The 23367-nt window shown below is 41.8% G+C and overlaps 3 long non-coding RNA genes across 3 annotated transcripts; 2 read left to right on the top strand and 1 right to left on the bottom strand.

The window, feature by feature from the left end:
- The first annotated feature begins 10708 nt into the window (after positions 1-10708).
- On the top strand, positions 10709-11367 carry LOC119127571. Its single transcript, XR_005098856.1, has 2 exons — positions 10709-10847; positions 10985-11367. It is a non-coding gene; the product is annotated as an uncharacterized LOC119127571 (long non-coding RNA).
- Positions 11368-11668: 301 nt separating this feature from the next.
- LOC119127562 lies at positions 11669-12542 on the top strand. The gene is made up of 4 exons (XR_005098848.1): positions 11669-11770; positions 11993-12058; positions 12185-12273; positions 12444-12542. It is a non-coding gene; the product is annotated as an uncharacterized LOC119127562 (long non-coding RNA).
- Positions 12543-14347: 1805 nt separating this feature from the next.
- Positions 14348-21943, bottom strand: LOC119127598. Its single transcript, XR_005098882.1, has 3 exons — positions 21719-21943; positions 21330-21336; positions 14348-14358 (listed from the first exon to the last, which is right to left on the bottom strand). It is a non-coding gene; the product is annotated as an uncharacterized LOC119127598 (long non-coding RNA).
- Between the last annotated feature and the right edge of the window lie 1424 nt (positions 21944-23367).

The following is a 23367-nucleotide window of genomic DNA, read 5'->3' as shown; positions in this document are numbered from 1 at the left end:
TATAGAGGAAAATGTAAAAAATAAAATTATGTGCAGATAGGAACACGTTATAATGTACATGCTCGGGGGATAAATTATTGACAAAAACATTAAAATCAGCGCAAAGCTCCAGTAATTTCAGAGCCTTTATTTATTAGAGTATTTGATCAAAATAACATTGTTTAAATTCGTTATAAAATGCCGTAAAACATGGTTTACTTCCAAGAAACAAGACATTATTTTTGACATTAACAAAAGAGTGATAAGGAAACTTACCCGTTCTGTGACCTCTGCATTAGTGTTGGCTCGTGAGTGAACGATTCGTTTAAAGGGAACGACTCTTTTCAGTGAACGAGAGTGAACTCTTTTTTTCAGTTCATCGCGAGAACGGATCAGTGAGTGAACGAGTGCTGACTTTCCTGTTCGCGAACGAGCCAAGGAATAAAACACTCAAACAAGTTTTAAAATAAATGTTTATTAAAATAATAATAAAAGTACATTTCAAACCAGCAATCTAATGTGAAATTGCAGTTGATATATTGAATAAACAATATTTAGGCGTGTATATATATGCATACAAATGTTTAAAAACTACTGTAAGTATTATAAAATAAAGATTTCCCAAAGAGACGCATAATCCACCCGATGTTGCATAACCGGCGCATCCCTTCATGCAATAAAGTTAGCCGTTAGCTTGGAGAAAACGAGCACGAATAAACATTTTGGCTTACATCATGTTCACTCACTGAATTGTTCACGCCAGGAGATGCAACACGTTCACTGACTGATCCATTGATTCACGGGAAGGGAGCTCACTCACTGTCTCGTTCGCGAACGGGAAAGTCAGCACTCGTTCGGTGAACGATTCTTTTGAGTGAACTGACTCTAAGGATTCAGTTCACTTAAAAGAACTGGAATGCACATCACTCCTCGCACGATTTGAGGCGCTAGTGCAGGTCTGCCATCTTGGATCACTACAAATGTGCTGAGTGCTGACATGCTTTCTGCATACGTCACTTCCACTTTTCATTTGCAAAGACAAAAGTTGATGCAATTGCCGACGCGCAATTACTCCTGGCATAAGCTCCACAACATCAAATGAAACGGCTGCTAGATGTTGTAAAAAGAAAAATAATAATTTGGGGGGCAACCTGTTCAGGTTGTGTGGCACGCATGTTTAAGAGTCGTGTAACAAGCAGAAAGAGGGTGCGAGATTTAGCTATGTCCAAATTCGCAGGCTGCGTCCTCAGAAGGCAATTTTTTTCGGCCGGTGTTGTGCTTGATTTGGTTCCCCCGTGAGATCTTGTTCCCCCTGCCGCGGGAGCGCGCACGCCTTATTTGGAAAGCGAAAAACCGATGTCGTACGGCGTCAGCACTATGTTGTTTTCAATAAAAACATGAAGAACTCACGTTTGCGTCAGTCAATTTTAATTTTTAGAAAGGATTATTCTCATTTGATGTATTTAAATTCATCCGCGTTCTGCCATTGAAGCGGGGTGCATTCAAAGACCAGTCGTACAGACGGAACTCATGAAATTCACTTCACCAAAAAGCAACAATATAATTACGTGAGCTCTTTGCATAAACCTCGATGCAAAGAAACTCCTCTTTTTGGGTACAGGCTACAAGGAGTATATATTACAAAGGAGACTTTCTACTTAATTGTGATCATCATTCATCCATCCATCCATTTTATTACTCAGGTATTTTCAAAGCAAATTAATATTGTTGCATCTATTAATTTTCTTTAAAATGACAGCGCAATATAATTAAAAGCTGACACTATAGCAATGTCAAACGTGTTCATTTAAGAAAAAGCCACACACGTTTTGTGATCAAATCTTTCATAACGAGAATGATTTGAGTGAATTGATTTGAATGAATAATTGAGAAGAAATTTCAGTTCCGAAGGCTCCTTTTGTCCCAAGCAAAGTGACAGGTGGTGGGGAGGGGGGATACAAATTGTAACAGGAACTCTATAAAAAATGTCAAGCCGTGAGGATATGTTTCCCCCCCCCCCCTTTATTTTGAGAACGGTGCTGGACTCCAGCTGTTTTTTTTTCTGTCTTCCTGGGGGTCTGTTCAGGTTGTGTGGCAAATTTGAACAGGTTCCCTCATTCCTAGGCCAAATTACAGGGGGGGGGGACAAATCCTCACAGCTGCCTCGTGAGGATATGTTCCCCCCCTTATTTTGAGAACGGTGAGTGCTGGACTCCAGCTGTTTTTTTTTTTCTGTCTTCCTGGGGGTCTGTTCAGGTTGTGTGGCAAATTTGAACAGGTTCCCTCATTCCTAGGCCAAATTACAGGGGGGGAACAAATCCTCACAGCTGCCTCGTGAGGATATGTTCCCCCCCTTATTTTGAGAACGGTGAGTGCTGGACTCCAGCTGTTTTTTTTTCTGTCTTCCTGGGGGTCTGTTCAGGTTGTGTGGCAAATTTGAACAGGTTCCCTCATTCCTAGGCCAAATTACAGGGGGGGAACAAATCCTCACAGCTGCCCCGTGAGGATATGTTCCCACCCCCTTATTTTGAGAACGGTGAGTGCTGGACTCCAGCTGTTTTTTTTCTGTCTTCCTGGGGGTCTGTTCAGGTTGTGTGGCAAATTTGAACAGGTTCCCTCATTCCTAGGCCAAATTACAGGGGGGGAACAAATCCTCACAGCTGCCCCGTGAGGATATGTTCCCCCCCCCCTTATTTTGAGAACGGTGAGTGCTGGACTCCAGCTGTTTTTTTTCTGTCTTCCTGGGCGTCTGTTCAGGTTGTGTGGCAAATTTGAACAGGTTCCCTCATTCCTAGGCCAAATTACAGGGGGGGAACAAATCCTCACAGCTGCCCCGTGAGGATATGTCCCCCCCCCCCCCCCTTATTTTGAGAACGGTGAGTGCTGGACTCCAGCTGTTTTCTGTCTGTCTTCCTGGGGGTCTGTTCAGGTTGTGTGGCAAATTTGAACAGGTTCCCTCATTCCTAGGCCAAATTACAGGGGGGGAACAAATCCTCACAGCTGCCTCGTGAGGATATGTTCCCCCCCCTTATTTTGAGAACGGTGAGTGCTGGACTCCAGCTGTTTTTTTTTCTGTCTTCCTGGGGGTCTGTTCAGGTTGTGTGGCAAATTTGAACAGGTTCCCTCATTCCTAGGCCAAATTACAGGGGGGAACATATCCTCATGGGTGCTCTGTGAGAATATGTTCCCCCCATTTAAAACGGTGTATATGTAAATAAATGATTTGTGCTATAACTATACAATATTGGATGTTAAATAAATAAATAAACAAATAGATAATAATGTTTTCTTTCCTTTGTTGGTCAAACAATATTGTCTTGAATTCAAACTTGTCACCAAAGCACCCATTTTACCCCACCTTGTAAGTGCGCACTTCGCGTCATTTCGCCATTGTTTTCTGACAACAATACGCTGCCGCACAATGGACCCAACTATTTACCAACAAATTATTGCCTACAAAACAAGAATACCCAAATGGTATTACGAAGAAGGAGAAGTACGTATTGAGAAGAAAAGCTTCTTTTTACGACGTTGAGGGTAAGATACACATCGTACATAAATCAAGCAAATTAGATCCAGAGACGCACCAAAAATTCACATTGCAGAACCTGCTAATTTCTACACTAACGTCAGAAACTCAAGTTTTAGAGTAATTACTCTATAAGACAAATAATTGACTTGTAAAATGTTGGAAACAATATATATAACACACCTCACTATGAAGGAAATTGTTGAATTTGTTGAGTGCAACTCAAGCTATGTTTTTTTTTTCAAGTAACTATTTGTGGATCTATCGAGTAAATATTTGATAAATTATCAAACTAAAGTAACATATTTGGTTGTAGACCCATTGAGTGAACATTTGATATATTATGAAACTAATGTTTTTTTTTTGTCCAAGTAGCAAATTTGCAAATTTGCAATTAACTCAATTAGTGTATTGAGTGAGCACTTAATGAATTACCACAAGTAAGTGCTAATTCAACATTTTATTTTTACTTCTACTCAGGAGGGGAGCTGTATTATTGCCGCCAAAAAGGCACAGACCTGGCAGTCCAAGTGAAGGTTGTCTGTGGTGCTGAAGAGGCAAATTAAATTTTTAAGAGTTTTCATGCCAGCCCGGCACGGGCACACACCAGGCAAAATAAAACAAGACACAGCATCTCTCTGAGATATTACTGGCCAGCGAGGTCTGTTGACATTAATGAGTGGGTATGTAAACAATACAAAAAGAGTATACTTGTTTGTTCATTTTTTTTAGCCTGCAAACATAATGATAGCTGATATAACCCTCCCCAACAATTATTATTATTTTAATAAACATTTATGTTATAACTTGTCTGGTGTTTTATTCCTCGTTTTTATATTCGCCAATCAAAAACATAAAAATCGGACATTTGGTTAACTGCTTCATATGACAATATGTATATGTATATGTGTTTCATGTTGTTATATGAGTTGGTGTCCCCAAATTAACAAATGTCGGCATACCTTTTTTTTTTTCAACCTTTTATTCAAACACATTCGGTATAATAACACCATCAACTACAATCCAACAAATACAAAATTAAAACATCAATGTCAGCATAAAGTGTGTCGGTTTGCAATGGCATAGGGGCAATGTTGTCTGTCACTCACTCGTGAATCTTCGCGAACGACCATCAGCAACGCCAGCGAGCGTTAGATGGAGGGACTTTAAGAGTCAGTGACGTAATTTCCCGTTCACGAACGAGTCAGTGACGCAACTTCCCGTTCACGACCGGCTGAGAGACTGTTGCCAACGGATCAGTGTGTAAGTGTTGTATTATAGAAAGAAATGTGTTAATTACCCCGAGCCAATTATTATTATATATAATAATGGGGGCGGGGGGTAGTTGTATTGTTTGATGTGTATGGATTGTTTCCACTGGATATAAAAATAAAATAAAAAAGCCGTATCATTTTGTGTGTGTGTGTGTGTGGGGGGGGGGGGGGGGATTCATTGAACAATTCGTTTGAACGAATCTTTTGAGTGAACTAATTCTAAAGATTCAGTTCACCTAAAAGAACTGGAATGCACTACACAACACGATTCTCGTCTTCCACGCGACCTGAGTCGCCTTGCTCAGAAAGCCAGTTTTATTAAAATGTTATATTGAAACTCAACATACTACATAAACTTGACAAATAAAATATCATATGAAGCAATCGGCCAAACACATTACCAAAAAGTAATCAATTTGATGTTCAATAAATAGGAAAAAATATATAGAGGAAAATGTAAAAAATAAAATTATGTGCAGATAGGAACACGTTATAATGTACATGCTCGGGGGATAAATTATTGACAAAAACATTAAAATCAGCGCAAAGCTCCAGTAATTTCAGAGCCTTTATTTATTAGAGTATTTGATCAAAATAACATTGTTTAAATTCGTTATAAAATGCCGTAAAACATGGTTTACTTCCAAGAAACAAGACATTATTTTTGACATTAACAAAAGAGTGATAAGGAAACTTACCCGTTCTGTGACCTCTGCATTAGTGTTGGCTCGTGAGTGAACGATTCGTTTAAAGGGAACGACTCTTTTCAGTGAACGAGAGTGAACTCTTTTTTTCAGTTCATCGCGAGAACGGATCAGTGAGTGAACGAGTGCTGACTTTCCTGTTCGCGAACGAGCCAAGGAATAAAACACTCAAACAAGTTTTAAAATAAATGTTTATTAAAATAATAATAAAAGTACATTTCAAACCAGCAATCTAATGTGAAATTGCAGTTGATATATTGAATAAACAATATTTAGGCGTGTATATATATGCATACAAATGTTTAAAAACTACTGTAAGTATTATAAAATAAAGATTTCCCAAAGAGACGCATAATCCACCCGATGTTGCATAACCGGCGCATCCCTTCATGCAATAAAGTTAGCCGTTAGCTTGGAGAAAACGAGCACGAATAAACATTTTGGCTTACATCATGTTCACTCACTGAATTGTTCACGCCAGGAGATGCAACACGTTCACTGACTGATCCATTGATTCACGGGAAGGGAGCTCACTCACTGTCTCGTTCGCGAACGGGAAAGTCAGCACTCGTTCGGTGAACGATTCTTTTGAGTGAACTGACTCTAAGGATTCAGTTCACTTAAAAGAACTGGAATGCACATCACTCCTCGCACGATTTGAGGCGCTAGTGCAGGTCTGCCATCTTGGATCACTACAAATGTGCTGAGTGCTGACATGCTTTCTGCATACGTCACTTCCACTTTTCATTTGCAAAGACAAAAGTTGATGCAATTGCCGACGCGCAATTACTCCTGGCATAAGCTCCACAACATCAAATGAAACGGCTGCTAGATGTTGTAAAAAGAAAAATAATAATTTGGGGGGCAACCTGTTCAGGTTGTGTGGCACGCATGTTTAAGAGTCGTGTAACAAGCAGAAAGAGGGTGCGAGATTTAGCTATGTCCAAATTCGCAGGCTGCGTCCTCAGAAGGCAATTTTTTTCGGCCGGTGTTGTGCTTGATTTGGTTCCCCCGTGAGATCTTGTTCCCCCTGCCGCGGGAGCGCGCACGCCTTATTTGGAAAGCGAAAAAACCGATGTCGTACGGCGTCAGCACTATGTTGTTTTCAATAAAAACATGAAGAACTCACGTTTGCGTCAGTCAATTTTAATTTTTAGAAAGGATTATTCTCATTTGATGTATTTAAATTCATCCGCGTTCTGCCATTGAAGCGGGGTGCATTCAAAGACCAGTCGTACAGACGGAACTCATGAAATTCACTTCACCAAAAAGCAACAATATAATTACGTGAGCTCTTTGCATAAACCTCGATGCAAAGAAACTCCTCTTTTTGGGTACAGGCTACAAGGAGTATATATTACAAAGGAGACTTTCTACTTAATTGTGATCATCATTCATCCATCCATCCATTTATTACTCAGGTATTTTCAAAGCAAATTAATATTGTTGCATCTATTAATTTTCTTTAAAATGACAGCGCAATATAATTAAAAGCTGACACTATAGCAATGTCAAACGTGTTCATTTAAGAAAAAGCCACACACGTTTTGTGATCAAATCTTTCATAACGAGAATGATTTGAGTGAATTGATTTGAATGAATAATTGAGAAGAAATTTCAGTTCCGAAGGCTCCTTTTGTCCCAAGCAAAGTGACAGGTGGTGGGGAGGGGGGATACAAATTGTAACAGGAACTCTATAAAAAATGTCAAGCCGTGAGGATATGTTTCCCCCCCCCCCTTTATTTTGAGAACGGTGCTGGACTCCAGCTGTTTTTTTTTCTGTCTTCCTGGGGGTCTGTTCAGGTTGTGTGGCAAATTTGAACAGGTTCCCTCATTCCTAGGCCAAATTACAGGGGGGGGGGACAAATCCTCACAGCTGCCTCGTGAGGATATGTTCCCCCCCTTATTTTGAGAACGGTGAGTGCTGGACTCCAGCTGTTTTTTTTTTTCTGTCTTCCTGGGGGTCTGTTCAGGTTGTGTGGCAAATTTGAACAGGTTCCCTCATTCCTAGGCCAAATTACAGGGGGGGAACAAATCCTCACAGCTGCCTCGTGAGGATATGTTCCCCCCCTTATTTTGAGAACGGTGAGTGCTGGACTCCAGCTGTTTTTTTTTCTGTCTTCCTGGGGGTCTGTTCAGGTTGTGTGGCAAATTTGAACAGGTTCCCTCATTCCTAGGCCAAATTACAGGGGGGAACAAATCCTCACAGCTGCCCCGTGAGGATATGTTCCCACCCCCTTATTTTGAGAACGGTGAGTGCTGGACTCCAGCTGTTTTTTTTCTGTCTTCCTGGGGGTCTGTTCAGGTTGTGTGGCAAATTTGAACAGGTTCCCTCATTCCTAGGCCAAATTACAGGGGGGGAACAAATCCTCACAGCTGCCCCGTGAGGATATGTTCCCCCCCCCCTTATTTGAGAACGGTGAGTGCTGGACTCCAGCTGTTTTTTTTCTGTCTTCCTGGGCGTCTGTTCAGGTTGTGTGGCAAATTTGAACAGGTTCCCTCATTCCTAGGCCAAATTACAGGGGGGGAACAAATCCTCACAGCTGCCCCGTGAGGATATGTCCCCCCCCCCCCCCTTATTTTGAGAACGGTGAGTGCTGGACTCCAGCTGTTTTCTGTCTGTCTTCCTGGGGGTCTGTTCAGGTTGTGTGGCAAATTTGAACAGGTTCCCTCATTCCTAGGCCAAATTACAGGGGGGGAACAAATCCTCACAGCTGCCTCGTGAGGATATGTTCCCCCCCCTTATTTTGAGAACGGTGAGTGCTGGACTCCAGCTGTTTTTTTTTCTGTCTTCCTGGGGGTCTGTTCAGGTTGTGTGGCAAATTTGAACAGGTTCCCTCATTCCTAGGCCAAATTACAGGGGGGAACATATCCTCATGGGTGCTCTGTGAGAATATGTTCCCCCCATTTAAAACGGTGTATATGTAAATAAATGATTTGTGCTATAACTATACAATATTGGATGTTAAATAAATAAATAAACAAATAGATAATAATGTTTTCTTTCCTTTGTTGGTCAAACAATATTGTCTTGAATTCAAACTTGTCACCAAAGCACCCATTTTACCCCACCTTGTAAGTGCGCACTTCGCGTCATTTCGCCATTGTTTTCTGACAACAATACGCTGCCGCACAATGGACCCAACTATTTACCAACAAATTATTGCCTACAAAACAAGAATACCCAAATGGTATTACGAAGAAGGAGAAGTACGTATTGAGAAGAAAAGCTTCTTTTTACGACGTTGAGGGTAAGATACACATCGTACATAAATCAAGCAAATTAGATCCAGAGACGCACCAAAAATTCACATTGCAGAACCTGCTAATTTCTACACTAACGTCAGAAACTCAAGTTTTAGAGTAATTACTCTATAAGACAAATAATTGACTTGTAAAATGTTGGAAACAATATATATAACACACCTCACTATGAAGGAAATTGTTGAATTTGTTGAGTGCAACTCAAGCTATGTTTTTTTTTTCAAGTAACTATTTGTGGATCTATCGAGTAAATATTTGATAAATTATCAAACTAAAGTAACATATTTGGTTGTAGACCCATTGAGTGAACATTTGATATATTATGAAACTAATGTTTTTTTTTTGTCCAAGTAGCAAATTTGCAAATTTGCAATTAACTCAATTAGTGTATTGAGTGAGCACTTAATGAATTACCACAAGTAAGTGCTAATTCAACATTTTATTTTTACTTCTACTCAGGAGGGGAGCTGTATTATTGCCGCCAAAAAGGCACAGACCTGGCAGTCCAAGTGAAGGTTGTCTGTGGTGCTGAAGAGGCAAATTAAATTTTTAAGAGTTTTCATGCCAGCCCGGCACGGGCACACACCAGGCAAAATAAAACAAGACACAGCATCTCTCTGAGATATTACTGGCCAGCGAGGTCTGTTGACATTAATGAGTGGGTATGTAAACAATACAAAAAGAGTATACTTGTTTGTTCATTTTTTTTAGCCTGCAAACATAATGAATGAAACTATTCCTTTGTATCTTTTGCAAACAATTTGTTGGATTTGGTCCACAATTTAGGGAGCGCTATCTGCGCCTCACGGCAAAAGCCATTGCCAATCACCTGTTATCCAATTTACTCACTGCGTGCTCGTTTAATTTCTTCAGATTTAGGAAAATGCAAAGACACTGAAGCAGAAATTAGACTTACACAGGTTGGTTGAGTTCAATCACAATTCTTGTTAAGAAAGCTCTGTTTTCAGGAAAGTACAATACAGCGCTGGGCCCTTCAAGAGCAGAAAGTCTCCATTCAGAAAAGGCAACGTTCAAGGTTCTTTGGTCAGCTTATATTCAGTTGCACAGGCCGGTGTGGGGCGAGTTTGATGGGTGATGAGTCGTTGGGGTGGGGCGAGTTTGCAGTAGAGTTTGATTCCATGGGAGTGGGTGCTGGTTATGGACGATTCGGTGTGTGTGTGGGGGCTGTTGTCTTCCATCCCGTCTTTCGGCCTTGGTGATCATCTTTGGCCGAGTCCTTGGCTGTCTCCCTCTGGCACCAGCTGGTTTTTATCTCCAAGTGACCTTCCTGTAAACATTCTCCTCCATCCTTGCACATATACTGTCGTACCTCATTCTTTCAATTTTGTCATTTTGTACGAATTTATGTGAGCTCTTTGGCTGTCACATCATTAATCTATTACTGTTCCCTGACTATGCAAAGTTAGTTCTTTTGATACTCCATGTCTTTGCTCACATCATTATATTCTTAGTTTAATCATGCTTCCCACCATATCTTTTCTTTGTTAGGCAAAATATTTCCCTCTGTGCAGAGCGTTCAGTAGTAATCGAAAAGCTGGCGTCCCGCATTAGGCGACATATGACGTTTAATCAAAACACAAGATATAATCAAGTACTGAACGGTCAAGACGACGCTGGCCGTGTCCATGATTTAGAGAAAAAACATCAGGCATGCATTACACAGTTCCTTAAGGGTCATTAAGCTATTTAGGCAACATATCAAAAGACATTTATTTTGCAGTGCACAGAAATACATATTGAATCGTGAAGTTGTAGCAACCTCTGTTATTATCTTATATCAAAGAATGTCTAGTTATGTCTTCTTTATTGGTTGACTCCATGAATATACTTGTCTGCTTATATACTTTATCCAAAGAGATGTGAGCGTATCTGTTATTGTGGCTAGGCGGGTTTTGTGTCTTTTGACCCTATTCCTTCAAATTCAAAATCATTATCTAAGATCTTGCCCTTTTTGCATGCATTTATTAACAATGACTACTTTTCCACAAAACTTGCCATTGTCAGGTGTCTCAGTGCACCGAATGTCAGGCAGCCGGCATATCAATAAAAAGCCCAACAGAGGTCATGCCTATACAGGTCAGTTAATCCAAATAATGTTCTCTATTTTGACCCAAAGTCTATATAGTATTTTGTATGTGGCATACTTTATATAACTATTTTTCTCAGCAACATCAGTTTAACACAATTTGTTTTTATAAATATTTATTTATTAGGTGTCTCAGCCATTCGAACTCTTGGGGATGGACCTCATTGGCAAACTGGCTCAGACAAAAGATGGATACCAATATATTTGCGTGATGGTCGATTATTTCACGAAATGGCCTCAAGCCTATCCGTTGAGGTCGAAGTCTGCTGCTGATGTTACCGCCTGTATCCTAAAATTCGTCTACCAATTTGAGTCGGCAAAAAGGATCTTGACAGATCAAGGCAAAGAATTTGTCAATGCAGTAAGTACAACAGTGTTTGGCAGAAATTATCTTCATCATAGCTGTCAAATACAAGTCCCTGAGGGCATATCTGGCCTGCAACTTTATTTTGTGTGGCCGATGAAAGCAACGAAAGGATGTCGAACTTCATAAAATAGCTGGAGTAAAATTAAAAAAAAACGTTTCTTACTGCTCATTGTATTTTGTCCGTGTTTTGTGACTGTTGCAGTTGTGGGTGTTGTATTTTCCTTCTGTGTATTTGTGATGCAAAGCCAGTATAGTGATGATGTTAAGATCACATTCTCAAACACTATTTCACTGCAATATTTCGCTGGAATCGGAGGTAAAATTATGTTTTCATATCTGAAACTTAGGTTCGTCTTAATTGGCAGCACTGTAATTTTTTTGTGTGGGGGGGTAATATTTTCTGTTTCAATTTGTTTGCCGTTTCAATTACAGGTTATAAACGCGTTGTTGGTGAACAAACGCAACCAAATCAGCGTGGAAAAGGTTTCCTATATTGACTCATTTGCAATGACAAATTTATGGAATGGAAAGAGCCAGAGACTCAAGGTGTGTCTGTAGTAGTACTGTTTATTGAATTATATCTTGCAAAATTATCAATGAAGTTAAGAAGTTAAATGTCTTAATATTGTTGTCGGGCCAATTAGTGGCCCAACAACGTTATTAAGACATAACAATTTTATTAAAAAACTCAATTGGCATTAATTTTGTTCTTTACGCATTTTACTGAAATTATTGACAGATGTATTTTTTTCTTCTGTTTATTTTTAGATCAACCCGGTGGAATACAAACTTATTGTTGGCATTGTCAATGAGCATAAGCATTGGAAGCTGGCGGTTAAGAAATGTTTTAATGCCACAAGAGGAGTAACATTACAGCAAAAAATATATAGTTATGTGCAAAATGTTTAATAATTCATGCATATGAATAATAAAACCTCATTTTTTGTGTTTAAAATATAGGCAATCATGCCAGGAGAAAAAAGGTCCTTACTAGTTGATCCTCTTGGTGAGTCTCAAATGGACATTAAAAAATGCCTGGAATCAACCCGGTAAGCACAGCTTCTAAAAGTCAGAGTACTATTGTGATATCAACATTTAACTGAAGATGTGCGCTTTCTTTTGAAAGTGGACTAGGTTTTTGTTTTTACCAATACAAATTATGTCATTGACGGAGAAAACTTGAAATTTGTGGTAATATGTACTGGCTCTTATATTTCAGGGCGTTCATGCGCAAGAAAGGGTGCAATGTTTCCAGGTGGACTTGTGGCACTGTCCCCCATCCCAGGCAACAAGATTCAACCTCTTGTGGTGCATTTGCTTTGAAAGTATGCATCTGTACTTTTGCGCTATATTCTGACTGTCTGCTGTATGCACACTTGCTCCGTTTTGCTCCTCTTATTTATTTATTTATTGTGTTATTTGTTTATTTATTATTTATTCATCACTCTTATTATTCATTGTTTGTGCCTTCTTGTTTTTATTTTGTGTTGTTTGCTTATACAGTAATTTTCGGACTATAAGTCGCACCGGAGTATAAGTCGCACCAGCCATAAAATGCCCAAAAAAGTGAAAAAAAAACATATATAAGTCGCTCCGGAGTATAAGTCGCATTTTGGGGGGCAATTTATTCGACAAAATCCAACACCAAGAACAGTCATGAACGAGCAACAACAGGCTAAACGATAGGTATACTAACACAAACTAAGAGCTGAGAACGGCCCTGACGTAAAATTCAGAGTTATTCAAAAAACTATTACATAAATAACACGTTAATAAAACCATCCGTGTCACTCCAATTCATTAAATCCATCAATCGTCCTTTGTCAACAATGCGTGCGCGCCGCTGACGGCTCTTGCACTTCAAAATATTCCACAGGCCCATATAACGATATATAAATTATATATCAAATAACTATTATATAAGCAATAATGTTATCAAACCATCTGTGCACTCTAAATCATTAAATCCATCGATCAAATTCCTCGTCCTTTGTCAACAACGCCGCGCGTGCGTGCGCCCTGACGTCAGCCTCGTCGTTATTCCACAGATCTACTATATAACTATATTGTAGCGTTAACAAAGTTCAAGGAAAGACGTGGGTTTGGTAAACGGCTCTTTATTTAACTAAACAAACTTACAGGCGTGTGGCGGCGTGGACTTCCAGCCACGGAAATGGAAGAGAGCTCCATAGACCAGTGGTCCCCAACCACCGGGCCGCGGACCGGTACCGGTCCGTGGGTCACTTGGTACCGGGCCGCCAAGCCGCACAGAAAAAAATAATTATCGACGATCAATTAATTCAGGTCAAGACACTCGTCCCGGTCACGTGACATGTTTCCCCAGTCGAGCCCGCAAAGCTAATATGTGGCGACAGGCTAACTAACCAGGAAATGAAGCATTCAAAACTGCTTCAACACATGGAGACCAAGCATCCTGCAATAAAAGACAAACCTTAATCACTTCGGGTGTCATTGTCTCCGATTACGTCTAGATGGGACCGGCTCGTTTCTGAGAAACAAACTCAGTGCTCCCACTAATTCAACGTAATGGTGAGTTTTATTTTTGTCATTTGTACTTGTTTTTATGTCAGTCGTATCATTTTATTTCATCGTATTTATATATTTATTATAAATGTATTATTTATTTATTTATATAAATGTATTATTTATTTATATAAATGCCGGTCCGTGAAAATATTTCTGACATGTAACCGGTCCGTGGCGCAAAAAAGGTTGGGGACCACTGCCATAGACGATAGGTATGCTAATGTGACATAAACACAAACTAAGAGCGGAGAACGGCCCTGACGTAAAATTCAGAGTTATTCAAAAAACGATTACATAAATTGCACGTTAATAAAACCATCTGTGTCACTCCAATTCATTAAATCCATCAATCGTCCTTTGTCAACAATGCGTGCGCGCCGCTGACGGCTCTTGCACTTCAAAATATTCCACAGGCCCATATAACGATATATAAATTATATATCAAATAACTATTATATAAGCAATAATGTTATCAAACCATCTGTGCACTCTAAATCATTAAATCCATCGATCAAATTCTTCGTCCTTTGTCAACAACGCCGCGCGTGCGTGCGCCCTGACGTCAGCCTCGTCGTTATTCCACAGATCTACTATATAACTATATTGTAGCGTTAACAAAGTTCAAGGAAAGACGTGGGTTTGGTAAACGGCTCTTTATTTAACAAAACAAACTTCCAGGCGTGTGGCGGCATGGACTTCCAGCCACGGAAATGGAAGAGAGCTCCATAGAATAGGACCGGGCGTGCGTAAAAGCCATGACCGAGCCCCATCCACCGTCCCCGGACAGCCACCCGGCCGAGCGCCGGCCCTCGACTTCCATCCACGGAGGTGAAAGACAGCTCGGTAGAGTAGGACCGGGCGTGCGTAAAAGCATTGTCCGAGCCCCATCCACCGTCCCTGGACAGCCACCCGGCCGAGCGCCGGCCCCCGACTTCAATCCACGGAAGTGAAAGAGAGCTCCGTCGAGTCAATCTTTGTCCTTTATGTAAACAACGCCGCGTCGCGCTGCTGACGTCGCGCTGCTGACGTCGCGCTGCTGACCGCGACGTCGCGCTGCTGACGTCACTTGAAATTCAAATTACAGTAATCCCTTGCTACATTGCGGTTCGTTTATCGCGGTTACTTCTTTTTTTTTTTTTGAAAGTTTTTGAAAAAAAACACAAGTCGCTCCTGAGTATAAGTCGCCCCCCCACCCAAACTATGAAAAAACCCGCGACTTATAGTCCGAAAATTACGGTATGTATGTCGTGTACTATGTCTTGTCACCGTGGGATAGTGGAAACGTAATTTCGATTTCTTTGTGTGTCTTGGCATTGAAGAGGTTGACAAAGCAGACTTTGACTTTTTGACTTTGATTTACAGACTAGATTTACCAAACTCATATCACTCAATTATGCAAAAACGTAATCAAACATTACTCAAAACTAAAAAAACTAATTTAGAGTTCATACAACAAAGGACTAAAACAAATTATTGTCTGACAGTAGAATCTTTTGTATGATATATAGGCTAAAGATGGCAAACATTTAAAGCATTCTTTATGCACTGTAAACATCTGACATTGTCTTTTTCAGTTTGCAGAACATCTTTCAAATGAAGAAATAGATTTCTCAGCAAAGGCACATGATGTAAATAGGTACAGGCTGCAAATTGCCACCACACTTCTATTAGAGACTGGTAAGTAATATGCACCCAAGAGATGTTATTGCCACCCAAAGAATGGTCCTGACTGTGCTATCAATGCTATATACAACTCAGTTGAGTTTTACACAGGGAAGTACTATAGCAATTCTTCTGTCTTTGTTTTCACAGATGATTTATCTAACTTGTGCTTTGTTTGTGGGGAAGCTACACATGACACAGACAACAGATGGGAATGTCATGTCTCATCCCCAGTTTTGCTATGTGTCTCTGATCATGTCCAACGTTTCTGTCAGTGTGTTTGTGTGCTCGCCCCTCCCTTCCTGTGTGCCCATGATTGGTGTGATCATGTTCACCTGCCTCTTGTTACCTGTCGCGTATTTAAGTCCTGTCTGTGCGTTACTCCGTCGGAGCATTAATGTTTGTTGTGGTCACGGTAATGTCACCCTGTCTTTTTGTTCCACGTCTTGTTCGGTCAGTCCTGTTGTCAGTTTGTTAGTATGTCATGTCAGTTTACCGAGTCTGTTAGTTTGAGTCCCTCCAATAAACCCTGGTCCAAGCTGCACTTGGTCGCCCTGCTCCATTTCCACACTCCGACTCGTGACAGAATGCTCCGACCACTACAGCGACCAGCGCTTGGACCTCCCTCCACCACCAGCTCCCACTGCGACGCCCGATCCACGTCCATCGTCCGAGCAGGTTCCAGCGCCCTCGGACTTCGCTCCAGCGACGCCGGACCCGCGCCCACCATCGGAGTGCCTCCCGGCGTCATCAGACTCGCGGTCGCCATCGGAGTGCTTCTGGCGACAGCAGCTTCGCGGCCGCGATCGGATTCCACTGCCGCGACGCCGGACCCGCGGCCGTCATCGGAGTGCCTCCCGGCGTCATCAGACTCGCGGTCGCCATCGGGCTCCACCCCAGCGTCGCAGGGCCCTTTGACGTCGCCCGACTTCTGGCCAGCTGCACCGGACCCGCGATTGTCCCACTGCTGCGGCGCGTGGTGGCTCTTGCTGCTGCCACAGCTCCGCCATGCGAATGCCGCTGATCGCGGTCCGGACTTTCGAGTGCCGCTGATTGCGGCGAGGACTTTTTTTTTTTAGCCGCCCGAGTGCGGGTTTGTGTGCGTAGCCGCCCGAGCGCGGGTTTGTGTGAGTAGCCGCCTCAGTGCGGGTTTGTGTGAGTGGCCGCCCGAGTGCGGTTCGGTTCCCTAGTCGCCGCCCGAGTGCGGTTCGGTTCCCCTCTTCGACGCCAGAGGGCGGTTCGGTTCCCCTCGTCGTCGCCAGAGAGCGGTTCTGTGCCCCAGGTTGCCGCCGTTTGCGGTTCTGTCCCTGAGTGGCCGCCGTCAGCGGTTCTGTTTCCCCGAGTTGCTGCCGATTACGCGTCAGGCCCCCAAGTGTGTGCCGCGATTGTGGCCCTGGGCCCCTGACCGCCGCTGCGTGCAGTTCTGTTCCCCAAGTTGCTGCCGATTGCGCGTCAGGCCCCCAGTGTGTGCCGCGATTGTGGCCCTGGGCCCCTGACCGCTGCTGCGTGCAGTTCTGTTCCCCAAGTCGCCGCCCGAGTTCGGTTCCCCTCGTTGCCGCCCGAGTGCGGTTCGGTTCCCCTCGTCGCCGCCCGAGTGCGGTTCTGTGCCCCAAGTCGCCGTCGTGCGCGGTTAAGGCTATTTCCGAGACCAGCAGGGTCGTCTGGACTGGTGCGCTGCCCCCCCGCGTGCCGCCGTGGGGGGTTGGGTTTTTGGGACGTCGGGAGCCGTCCCTTGTGGGGGGGGTTCTGTCATGTCTCGTCCCCAGTTTGGTTGTGTGTGTAGATTGTCATCGTCTCTGTGTGTCTGTGTGCTCGCGCCTCCCTTCCTGTGTGCCCGTGATTAGTGTAATCATACTCACCTGCCTCTTGTTACCTGTGTTGTATTTAAGTTCTGTTTGTATATCACTCCCTGTCGGAGCATTGCCTGCATGCATTTGCTGCTGTCATGGAAGGCCACCCTGTCTGTTTCGTCTCTGTTCGGTTCCTGTTATTGATTTTGTCAGTAAGTTATGTTAGTTTGCCGAGTATGTCTTTTGAGTTCGTCAATAAACCCTGGTCCAAGCTGCACTTGGTCGCCCTGCTCCATTTCCACACCCCGTTCGTGACAGGGTAATTATGTCAGGTCTTGTTAACTAATGCATGTGATGATTAAGAAATAATTAAGAATTACACATTCGTTGTAAATTATTGTAAATGTGCTGCATTGTATGATCTTGCTTTTTTCTTTGTTTACCAGATTCAGTGTGACGAGTGTTGCAGGTGGTTCCATCTTGTATGTGTCGGGGAGCCTCCAACCGAAGGCTCTTTTTTGTGTACATGTACAGAAATTAAATGCTAAATATTTGAAGCTTGCTTGAAGACCATTTTGCTTTTTTTTATTAAAATTTGTATTTTTTCATTTTATTTTATTATTTAATAAAATTTTAATTTATTTATTTTTCTTAATAAAGTTTAAAGTTATAATTTTTGATGTATGTTATATGATTAAGAAACAAAGTTGTTTGACCAAAATAAGGCCAAACAAATTGATAAAGTGCAGTAATAATGGTATCACTGCACAAATCAGAAAAAAAAACAGCTGGAGTCCAGCACTCACCGTTTTCAAAATAAGGGGGGGAACATATTCTCACAGGGCACCCGTGAGGATATGTTCCCCCCCTGTAACTTGGGCTAGGAATGAGGGAACCTGTTCAAATTTGCCACACAACCTGAACAGACCCCCAGGAAGACAGAAAAAAAACAGCTGGAGTCCAGCACTCACCGTTCTCAAAATAAGGGGGGGGGGGAACATATCCTCACGGGGCAGCTGTGAGGATTTGTTCCCCCCCTGTAATTTGGCCTAGGAATGAGGGAACCTGTTCAAATTTGCCACACAACCTGAACAGACCCACAGGAAGACAGAAAAAAAACAGCTGGAGTCCAGCACTCACCGTTCTCAAAATAACCGGGGGGGAACATATCCTCACGAGGCAGCTGTGAGGATTTGTTCCCCCCCTGTAATTTGGCCTAGGAATGAGGGAACCTGTTCAAATTTGCCACACAACCTGAACAGACCCCCAGGAAGACAGAAAAAAACAGCTGGAGTCCAGCACTCACCGTTCTCAAAATAAGGGGGGGGGGGGGGGGACATATCCTCACGGGGCAGCTGTGAGGATTTGTTCCCCCCCTGTAACTTGGGCTAGGAATTAGGGAACCTGTTCAAATTTGCCACACAACCTGAACAGACCCCCAGGAAGACAGAAAAAAAAACAGCTGGAGTCCAGCACTCACCGTTCTCAAAATAAGGGGGGGGGGGGGAACATATCCTCACGGGGCAGCTGTGAGGATTTGTTCCCCCCCTGTAATTTGGCCTAGGAATGAGGGAACCTGTTCAAATTTGCCACACAACCTGAACAGACCCCCAGGAAGACAGAAAAAAAACAGCTGGAGTCCAGCACTCACCGTTCTCAAAATAAGGGGGGGGAACATATCCTCACGGGGCAGCTGTGAGGATTTGTTCCCCCCCTGTAATTCGGCCTAGGAATGAGGGAACCTGTTCAAATTTGCCACACAACCTGAACAGACCCCCAGGAAGACAGAAAAAAAAACAGCTGGAGTCCAGCACTCACCGTTCTCAAAATAAGGGGGGGGAACATATCCTCACGGGGCATCCGTGAGGATATGTTCCCCCCCTGTAACTTGGGCTAGGAATGAGGGAACCTGTTCAAATTTGCCACACAACCTGAACAGACCCCCAGGAAGACAGAAAAAAAAAACAGCTGGAGTCCAGCACTCACCGTTCTCAAACTAAGGGGGGGGAACATATCCTCACGGGGCAGCTGTGAGGATTTGTTTCCCCCCTGTAATTTGGCCTAGGAATGAGGGAACCTGTTCAAATTTGCCACACAACCTGAACAGACCCCCAGGAAGACAGAAAAAAAACAGCTGGAGTCCAGCACTCACCGTTCTCAAAATAAGGGGGGGAACATATCCTCACGAGGCAGCTGTGAGGATTTGTTCCCCCCCTGTAATTTGGCCTAGGAATGAGGGAACCTGTTCAAATTTGCCACACAACCTGAACAGACCCCCAGGAAGACAGAAAAAAAACAGCTGGAGTCCAGCACCGTTCTCAAAATAAAGGGGGGGGGGGAGGGAACATATCCTCACGGCTTGACATTTTTTATAGAGTTCCTTTTTATCCCCCCTCCCCACCACCTGTCACTTTGCTTGGGACAAAAGGAGCCTTCGGAACTGAAATTTCTTCTCAATTATTCATTCAAATCAATTCACTCAAATCATTCTCGTTATGAAAGATTTGATCACAAAACGTGTGTGGCTTTTTCTTAAATGAACACGTTTGACATTGCTATAGTGTCAGCTTTTAATTATATTGCGCTGTCATTTTAAAGAAAATTAATAGATGCAACAATATTAATTTGCTTTGAAAATACCTGAGTAATAAAATGGATGGATGGATGAATGATGATCACAATTAAGTAGAAAGTCTCCTTTGTAATATATACTCCTTGTAGCCTGTACCCAAAAAGAGGAGTTTCTTTGCATCGAGGTTTATGCAAAGAGCTCACGTAATTATATTGTTGCTTTTTGGTGAAGTGAATGAGTGTTCCGTCTGTACGACTGGTCTTTGAATGCACCCCGCTTCAATGGCAGAACGCGGATGAATTTAAAGACATCAAATGAGAATAATCCTTTCTAAAAATTAAAATTGACTGACGCAAACGTGAGTTCTTCATGTTTTTATTGAAAACAACATAGTGCTGACGCCGTACGACATCGGTTTTTCGCTTTCCAAATAAGGCGTGCGCGCTCCCGCGGCAGGGGGAACAAGATCTCACGGGGGAACCAAATCAAGCACAACACCTGTTTTCAGGCTACATGACGTCATTTTTAGAGCGACTCGATGGCACGTCACGTAAAACACGAATGCAGCCTGGAAATTGGCTTTCGTTTTCATGGCGATGGGCTTGTTTTTATTATTATTATTATTATTTATTTTGCCGACAAAAACAAAATAAGACATATCCAATACCTAAAAACACAAAACAAACAAATCAAAGCACACACAAAAAAACTAAAACGAAGACAGTAAAAAAATAAAAAAAATAAAAAGGCATTTCAGGGCAACTCCATCTTATATGCAAAGAATATACAGCCAGAGCAAATATCTTACAGAGACAGCCTTTCAATAAATGAGGTCAGTTTTACAGCATTCTTGGTGTTAATAAGCTTTAACGAGTTGTTATAGGATTTCAGATCATTCTTTCAATGCAGAAAGTTTGGTCTTGTTTTAAAGAAGCGACATTTGTGTATGTATTGTTTGGCCAACAAAATAATATTGTTAATAAAAAAACACCAAATTTACCATTATGAAAAAAGCCATATTTAACATCAGAGATAGTAAGAGAAACAAAGAGCAACCCTTTTGAACAACCCCATTGTTGAAAGTCAAGCCAAAACCTTTGTACAAACTCACACCAAAAGAAAAGATGGTCTAAATCTTAAATTTCACCTCCACAAAAAACACAGTTCCCTACATCCATTTTAAATTTCATCTTCAAAAGTTTCTTAGTTGGGTAAATATTATTGATAATTTTAAATTGAAGTTCCCTTGTTTTTGGTGGGACCGGAAATTTCAAATACTTGCATCAAATCCCTTTAATATCGGCTGAGCTGAAGTCTCTCAAAATATAACCACGTTTCAAAGTACCAGAAAAACAGTTTTCCAAAAAAACAGCCTCTAATAAACGTGTTACATTTATCATCACAAAAATCAATCCCATTAACATGTAGCAGCCTTAAACATGGAGTTATCTTTGAATGCATTTTATCTTGTTTAACCATATTAATCAGGGATAATGGGAATGTTTTCACCATTTGTTTGTACTATTTTGAGTACAAGAAATCTTAAATCTATCGCAAAAATCAGCATGATGCAAGATCCCTCCCTCCTCATCCATGAAGTCAGATATAGCCCATACTCCTCTAGAGAACCGTTCAGAGATAAAAACAGGTTTTCTATGAATCAAAATATACCTATTGTTCCAAATTGGTGTGTTGTGAGGTGTAAAACTATGTTTGAAAGGTCTTTCTTGAAGAGAGAGCAACAGCAATGTGTACATGTTCTGTTAGGTTAGACAATCTCATGTACGTTTAGATGCTCATATCTGTACAATTCTCTTTATTAGTTTATATAGACATAACTGCTCAATCAGAACACAAATACAACACATATAACTGTATGAACACACAAACAGGCACACGCGCACACACACACAGGGGGGTGACGACCCCCACACTCAGGTATCAAATGGTCATGTGACAAGTTCCCGCCTTTCCGGGCAGTATAAAAGAAGCTGACCTGGAGAAGGAAGCTGTTGTTTCATCTGCTGCCGTGCCTCGTGCATTGGCCGCCATTAAACAACCCAAGATCTTGCCAATAAAGAACCAACTCTATACTCCACAACTTTGTTGTTCCTGGCTCAACATCGGACATCCCGCACAACACGCAACAGTCTCCAATAAAGCAGAACGTGTTGATGAAAGTCTGATAATTGTAAAGGAAGCTTTTGTGGATCATAATCACATTTCAAAAGGAATCTGATTCCTCTTATTTTTTCAAAGACCATATTGGGTATGAGAAACCGTATTGATTGCGGATCTTTAAGGATTTGTTTCAACTAATTAGTTTTCAATCAACCATTCATAAACTCAAAATCTATTGCATTACTTCCCCCTTCTCATAGGGTCTGGTTAAGTCCTGTTTTGATATGTAATGTGTTAGGTCTAAATCCAATCAGACATTAAACCACACGCTGGAAGGAAGAGGAGGAAAGAACCAGAACAGGTTTACTCGCGAGGAGAACGATAGAGAGCAAACTCAGTTACAATCTCCATAAATTCTGAGTTCTCACTTCACATGCTCCTCTATTTAATGTTTTGGTTGCCCTGGTTACAGAGGCGTTGCTACACTAAAGGGAGGGGAGATAGTGTCTGTAGCAACGCTTATCAGCTAAGGAATGTAGTGTGGTGTGAATTAGCACTTCATTGTCGGCCCGTGACCCCCGCAGACTTCGTCCTTCTTCATCAACCAACTGTTCTTCTCATGGTTGGCTGATTTGTCCTCGAGTGGGATCAGATAACTTGAATTGCCGCTTTCCTGTGGAACAATGCAACTAAACCTTGGCTAACTTTATCTACTTGGTAAAGTAACACACAATAATAATAAGTAACTTGTCCTAAACACTTCAACACACATTAAGTAAATGTAAGGTAACTGGTATGCAGTTCCTTAAACAAACATTGAGTAAATATAGGATAACTTGTACGCAACTACTTCGAACTGTATATAACACTTAACAAAGAAAAACAGTTCTGACCAACAACAATCTATGAACCAAACCTACAGTAAGATAAAAGGAATGAAGTTCCTCTGAACCAAATAAGAACATTTCGCCTATGCAAATAAGCTTGGCTCATTGTTAGTGAAGGCCTCCTACAGGAACAAAAACACACAGATAGCATAAGGACAGGAAGGAGACATATGGCTGACAGGGATCAAAAGACATCCCTGTCACTAAAAAGGAAAAACCTAGATGAAAGGAAAGTCATAAACAGTAAAGACAAGGCCTCCAGGTCTGGCAGGCCAAGGCTTCACTTAAATTATCCCAACATAATGATATTTATTTCTCCAAATAAAATCAAAATTTAGACCATTAATTTTTTTTGTTATTTGAGGAGAGATGGCAAGGGAGTAAGCTGGATATATTAACCTGGATAAACTGTCCTTTTTGGTTAACATAATTCTACCAAATATTGACAGATCCCTTTGTAGCCATCGATTCAGGGATTCCTTACACCGCGGGCCACATTTGGCCTAAATTTAAATTATTATTTTTTTAAATTTAAATTCTAAATTTAAACTGGGCTGAAGCATT

Source organism: Syngnathus acus, chromosome 9, assembly GCF_901709675.1.
Source record: "Syngnathus acus chromosome 9, fSynAcu1.2, whole genome shotgun sequence".
Lineage (NCBI taxonomy): Eukaryota > Metazoa > Chordata > Actinopteri > Syngnathiformes > Syngnathidae > Syngnathus > Syngnathus acus.
Note: the sequence above shows the minus strand (reverse complement) of the source record. Positions and strands in the feature narration are given on the sequence as shown.